Source organism: Montipora capricornis, chromosome 6 (assembly GCF_036669925.1).
Source record: "Montipora capricornis isolate CH-2021 chromosome 6, ASM3666992v2, whole genome shotgun sequence".
In the NCBI taxonomy this organism is placed as follows: domain Eukaryota; kingdom Metazoa; phylum Cnidaria; class Anthozoa; order Scleractinia; family Acroporidae; genus Montipora; species Montipora capricornis.
Window position 1 is genome coordinate 64,159,638 of NC_090888.1, and position 6,964 is coordinate 64,166,601.

The 6,964-nt window shown below is 39.6% G+C and overlaps 1 long non-coding RNA gene across 1 annotated transcript in view; it reads right to left on the reverse strand.

The window, feature by feature from the left end:
• Positions 1–1,688: 1,688 nt before the first annotated feature.
• The window catches only part of LOC138050741 (uncharacterized), a 9,684-nt gene continuing 4,408 nt past the window's right edge, over positions 1,689–6,964 (reverse strand). Inside the window, exon 2 of the long non-coding RNA XR_011132686.1 lies at positions 1,689–2,496. This is a non-coding gene — a long non-coding RNA (uncharacterized lncRNA). The remainder of the gene's footprint in view (positions 2,497–6,964) is intronic.

The following is a 6,964-nucleotide window of genomic DNA, read 5'->3' on the forward strand; positions in this document are numbered from 1 at the left end:
TTTCCCCAAGAGACCTTAAGTTATGTGAGTCCTCTGTTGTACAAGGGCTCTTTGAAATTTGTATGAAAAGCAGAGCAGATTGTCAATTTCCTATCTGTTGGAAGAAAACCCGGGTACGTGCAGTTTTCAAAAAGGGCAACAGGTACCAATCACACGATAGTACGTACAGAACGCAAGCGTATTTGTGAAATCTATATGGCAAAAAAAAAAGAGAAGAAACTCTGTTTGGGGTCGCCCGTGCTACTTTCGATCCTGCGAGGGAGAGATTAATAGGCCCCTAACCATACGTGACTAACCCCTTGACTACTCGTAACTCCTCTATTTGAGAATTTAAAAAAACGGATGGTCTGTACTTTGCAATTACTTTCTTGCAATTCTCCATGTGGTACCAATCACACGATAGTACGTACAGAACGCATGCGTATTTGTGAAATATACATGTGTCGGTCTGTAAAGTAGCCTATTCCCACTTAAGGATGGTGCCTAATAATTGAAAGGTATTTTTGCCCCGGTTTATGATTATGCATAAAATGTAGATCTTAACAAGTGTTATTGAAATCCAAAGAGAAAATTGGGGATAACCACGCATTTTTCAAAGATAATTGATGAATAATATTTGTTAAAAGCTTTAAAATACAAAGAAATGTATGACGTTCTTTCTCAAATTGAAACTTAATTATTTCTCAAAAATGCATGGTTACCCCCAATTTTCTTTTTGGATACCAAGATTACTTACTAAGATCTACTATTTCCGGATAGTTTTAAAACGCGCAAAAATATCCCTGTATTAATAAGCACTACCCATAGGAAATCCGAGTATCTCGAGATGCGCAGAACGTATGCGCAATAAAACGTTCCCACGTACAGATTTTTTTAAACTTGCCACACAGAAAGGTAATGATCTACTCTTACCAAAAAGGCAAAAAAAAAAATGGGGGGTCACCGTGCTCGTTTTCGAGATCATGAGGTGCACTTTTAGAAGCTTCCGTTATTTTAAGACGATCTTAGCTTACAACTGTCAGCAATAAAAAGGCTACATTGGTGAAATTTAGATCAGGTAAACGTACTCAATTCAACATAGCAAATATAACTAAATTAACCTTTGCAGCTGATGTCTTTTTCTGAGGTGAAATAGACCTTGAAAAACGATACATATTAGTCTAACAAAGAAAACTTCGGTAGCACGAGAGCATAAAAGGCGAAATATTTGTAACTTCTCAAAAACAGATTTTTTTGTTTCTTGTCAAAATGGACAAAATCAGAAAAGGAAGTGATCTACGGAAAGAAAAATAGGGGTCACCGCGCATTCAAGAGAGTAAAATCACTGCGAAGTTCTCAAAGCGATGGTATATTCGCACTGTCACGTCATTGCGTGACTTTCCCGATAAGACCTGGGTCCACAGCTATCCCATGATGCCACACGCTTTCACGTTTTATTCTTGTGGAAAATGTTTGCGCCTTTTAATAGCATCGTGTTTACCTTCGTGGTCTGCGATGTATGACGTGTGCATGACATGCGCGAAAAAATGCGCAGTTTCTTTCAAATCTTTGAAAAGGGGGAAAGTGCAACCGACAAAAAAATTCAGACAGTTTCTCATACGATATAAAATGAATCCTCAAGGAATGAAAAACACTGACAAAAATGAATTAGTTTCTCCAAAGCCGCCAGGGATAATTTCACACCGACATTTAGTCCTTTATTTCTTTATTTCAGAATTGATCAATAACTTATTTACTTCGTGTTTATTGCGGGCGACGAAGTCGCCCTAATCCTGATCTGGTCAGTTATATTTTTCTCTCTGTCTAAGAGCCATTTTGGCGCTTCTACGGCAGAACACTTTATCTAAATAAAATTAGCATTTCCTGCTCTTTTTAAGGTAACGACATTTCTGGTATACTTTTTCGTTTATGAAATGACATACGCTTTCGGGGAGAGGATCACCCCGTCTGCACAACTAGTCTAGGTTGTCCAAATACAAAAGACATCCAGCTGGCCATTATCATCTTCTGACGGTCTGACTGTCTAAAAACGAAACGACCCTTTTGCTACGACACAAATGGTTTCATTTGCTTCCTCAAAACGAGAGGAGTCCAAATCTTTGCCGAGCCATATGCGAAGTTCTTGCCCGAAATAAAGGTAGTAAGGCTGTGACGGATCTCCAAGAACGATTTCCGATGCATTCGGATTCGCATCCAATTTCTCATACCACAGACGGTCCTTTTTACCTTTCGTGAGAAGCACTCTTGGGTAAAGAATATCGTTGTTTCGGCCTGCTGTTATAACAATGTCGAACGGTGACTTGCCCAGGGAAGGATGGTTTCGCGAGCAGCCCCATCTGCTGTTATACTTTGGTGCGCCGTCGTCACAAATCACGTGTCCGCGAACGTGTGTCAACTTGATTGACGATAGGAAGCCTTCAAAGGGTGATACTACTGCGGCAAACTTGTAATGCCCGCCAAAACAAACAGCCTTGTCGGTAAAATTTAGCCATCTATCTGCAATGGTTTAAGGAGAAAAGAGTTTGGTTTTCAATGGAGTGTAGGAATCGATTTTCAGATTACTAAAAAGTAATAGAAGCAAAGCCAGTTGCACATGACTTGCACCAGAAATCTCAAAAAAGTTTCGATATGCAATACTATGCGGCCCACCAGTTTATGGGATTAATTATCATTTAGGAAAGCTCAATGCCGGGATTTTCTCTTCGTGCACCGTTATTTTGCCTCTAACACGAGTAATCCCTCGTGTGGCTCACTCTTTGCGGGCCAATCAAAGGCGTATTGGTCATAACACCTATACTTGTATTCTAAATAAAGTTAATGCCTTAAACAGATGGGCCACATCCAAATGAGGGAGATCAAGACTTCGGCCTCTGCTTGCGATAAACTTCCTCTTAGCGTTTAACAGCGCTGACCACCGAACCCGTGTCGGTTTGAAAAGGCAAGTGTATCAGTATACACTAGGCCCCAACTGTTTAAAAGGTCACAGTGGATAACGGCTATGGCTTATCCACTGGATAGTGCATGATTTATCCGGCGTATAGCGCTATCCACGTTTGAAAAAACCGGGGACAGAATGATACGAAAACCACTCAAAACACCCGAAGATGTAGGTTAACATTTGTAGAAAAGTACTTCTCGTGTTATGCAGCAGCACAGTATGCCAAAAAAATAAAAGAAAAGCCATTCATTCCATTTAAATGTTCTCTCTGTCTCTCTTTTGCGTGAGGTCATGATTACATTGGGACCAAAACCATAGCTATAATATTAACAAGAAGTTCGTAAACAAAAACTGTTGCAATAAAAATAGTAGTCCTTCGGAGATTGATTGACGCAGACCGACTTTATTCTCCAACAACAAAACTTTCCCATGTCACTCTATCCTGAAATAACCACATTCATGATGCTATGGTTAATGGAGACAAACGTCGATCAAACCATGGCTACTTATTGACATGATGCAGGGATGGCGCAGTGGTGAGAGCACTCGCTTGCCACCAATGTGGCCTGGGTTCGATTCCCATCCAGTCATTTTTACACTTGTCGCAAAGAGTAGGGCATGTAGTTCCCAGTGTTGTGGTCTGTCTTCTGTGATGTATCATGGTTGGGAGGGTAAATGCTCGGAGATATTAGCTACGCCAAGCTACTCTAAAAATCCGAGGGTTAGTAAAGATATATAATATGACCGAATGCATGTCTATGCTTTGCTTCATGATTGGCTAATTTGTTTGTCGGTGACTTGAGTGATTGCCCAAAGTAATGAATGATTTGTCAGTGATCGTTGTGGTTATAGAGACTCAAAAGGGAAAGGAACTTTGTTTAATTGTCTAGTCGATCTAGCGCTGGAGCACTAATTGGGGACACTGTAAATCGAAATCAACAAATCCACGATGATCAAATGAAATGTTGGTTTTTTGAGAAGAGGGGAAAACCGGGGTATCCGGAGGAGAAAAACTTCTCGGTGCAGAGTAGAGAACCAACAACTCAACCCACATATGACGCCAAGTCTGCATGGGAATCGAACTGGGGCCACATTGGTGGCAAGCGAGTGCTCTCACCACTGCGCCATCCCTGCATCATGTCAATAAGTAGCCATGGTTTGATCGACGTTTGTCTCCATTAACCATAGCATCATGAATGTGGTCATTTCAGGATAGAGTGACATGGGAAAGTTTTGTTGTTGGAGAATAAAGTCGGTCTGCGTCAATCGATCTACGAAGGACCACTATTTTTATTGCAACAGTTTTTGTTTACGAACTTATTGTTAATATTATAGCTATGGTTTTGGTCCCAATGTAATCATGACCTCACGCAAAAGAGAGATAGAGAGAACATTTAAATGGCATGAATGATTTTTCGTTTATTTTTTTGGCATGCTGTGCTGCTGCATAACACGAGAAGTAATTTTCCACAAATGTTAACCTACATCTTCGGGTGTTTTGAGTGGTTTTCGTATCATTCTGTCCCCGGTTTTTCAAACGTGGATAGCGCGATACGCTGGATAAATCACAATCCAGTGGACAAGTCATAGCTGTTATCCACTGTGACCTTTTGCACAATTGGGGCCTGGTGTATACTGATACACTCGCCTTTTCAAAACAGGAGATATATGTTCGGGAACAATTAATTCCCTTCTCCCTTACCTCCCACGGCGTTTTGCTCTATTCTCTGTGTTTCTGCTCCTTCTATCATTGCCTATCTGATGAGTTGGTCAGGGGCACCCACGTGCAACGATAATCTTCGGTAAAATATGTGTTCGGGAGAATCAAACGTTTCTAAGAATTTCGGTTCTACGTAGCCAACCAGCTATAGATTTTTTTACGAAACTGAACATCACCTAAAAGATTCGTAACCAGGGAAAAGTAGACCCTTACGTTTTCGGAGGGGATATTTTTGCAATTTAGGTCGACCAGCAGTTTTGGATGAGCAAATGGTTTGCCGGGAAGTTCTCATAAGGAAACGTTCAGCTAACAATTTTTGAAATGAAGATATCATTAAAAAATGTTCGGATACTTCAATTTTCAACTAAGGGTGAGTTCGATTGACCCTATTCCGGAATAAGAATATGTGGAGTGATGATTTAAAACACTATGTATGGCGTTTTGCAGCAACAACAATAATAAAGCTATGTTTAAAATTGCATTTTAGCAGATGTTTGACAATATTAATGTGAATCCCCGCAAAAACGAAGGATTTCTAACTTCTATTCCATGTATTCCTATTCCGGAATACGGTCAATCGAACGCGCCCTAAGATATCCGAACAGATCAAATTCTTCTAGGTGATAAAAACAACTCTTTCGACAGTCTTTATACATTTCAAGGAGCCTAGAAATGGCTCTCAAAGACTTTTGGCCCAAAACTAACCCTGATCTTTCTTTAGTGCATATTCAACCTAGGTAAAATGACGATCACCAATTCAAGAGAATCACTGACCTCGCGATTAATTAACTGCGAAATGTTCGTCTGAATATATGAAGGAATCAGTGACTTCGCGATTAATTAACTGCGAAATGTTCGTCTGAATATATGAAGGAATCAGTGATTTCGCGATTAATTAACTGCGAAATGTTCGTCAGAATATATTAGGGAATCAGTGATTTCGCGATTAATGAACTGCGAAATATTCGTCTGAATATATGAAGGAATCAGTGACTTCGCGATTAATTAACTGCGAAGTGTTCGTCTGAATATATGAAGGAATCAGTGACTTCGCGATTAATGAACTGCGAAATGTTCGTCTGAATATATGAAGGAATCAGTGACTTCGCGATAATTAACTGCGAAATGTTCGTCTGAATATATGAAGGAATCAGTGACTTCGCGATTAATTAACTGCGAAATGTTCGTCTGAATATATGAAGGAATCAGTGACTTCGCGATTAATTAACTGCGAAATGTTCGTCTGAATATATGAAGGAATCAGTGACTTCGCGATTAATTAACTGCGAAATGTTCGTCTGAATATATGAAGGAATCAGTGACTTCGCGATTAATTAACTGCGAAATGTTCGTCTGAATATATGAAGGAATCAGTGACTTCGCGATTAATTAACTGCGAAATGTTCGTCTGAATATATGAAGAAATCGGTGATTTCGCGATTAATTAACTGCGAAATATTCGTCTGAATATATTAGGGAATCAGTGACTTCGCGATTAATTAGCTGCGAAATGTTCGTCTGAATATGTAAAGGAATCAGTGACTTCGCGATTAATTAACTGCGAAATGTTCGTCTGAATATATTTTAGGAATCAGTGACTTCGCGATTAATTAACTGCGAAATGTTTCCAGATGATGTTGACTGGATACCTAGTCTGAGAAGCAAGGACGTAAGAATTTTACAGTAATGCTTTCTTTGTTCTTTTTAACATAATGGGGCACTGTGCCAAAAGAGTTAAATCATGGGAGTGACAACTCTAACAAACGTTGTTTGAGCAACACCATGTGGAACTTTGAGTCCTCCCGGCAATTTTGAAGATCCTTCCGAGTGTTTTGGTGACATTCTTGTAAAATGTCAAAACTTTGCTCTTTTTTTCTGCAGTATCCCAGAACTATGTCATATTTCCCATCAAAAAACCCGAGTCTTCTCGATTCTTTTGTTTTTCTCCCGAAACAGGCCTTGTTAGAGTTGTCACCCACTATTGTAACCTCCTTTTTTAGTTCATCAATTTGTTAAATTTTGCTCAAACGATAGGCTGACTCGCCTTAGCGTAGAGATACCAAGGCTCTGCACTGTTATTGCAACTGCTACATGTCGTATTTACTTTTTCAATCAAGCTTTAACATTGTTTGTTCCCTTATCGCCAATGGTATCTCTAAGTTCTCTCTCTAAAGTACGTCACCCTTGCACACACTAAGATTAACATTAACTGAGTAGAAACTTGATCGTTCACTTTTAGATACTAAATCTGCAGCCTTTTTGGATTTACCGATCGTGGAAATACCGAGAATTCTAGACATATTGTA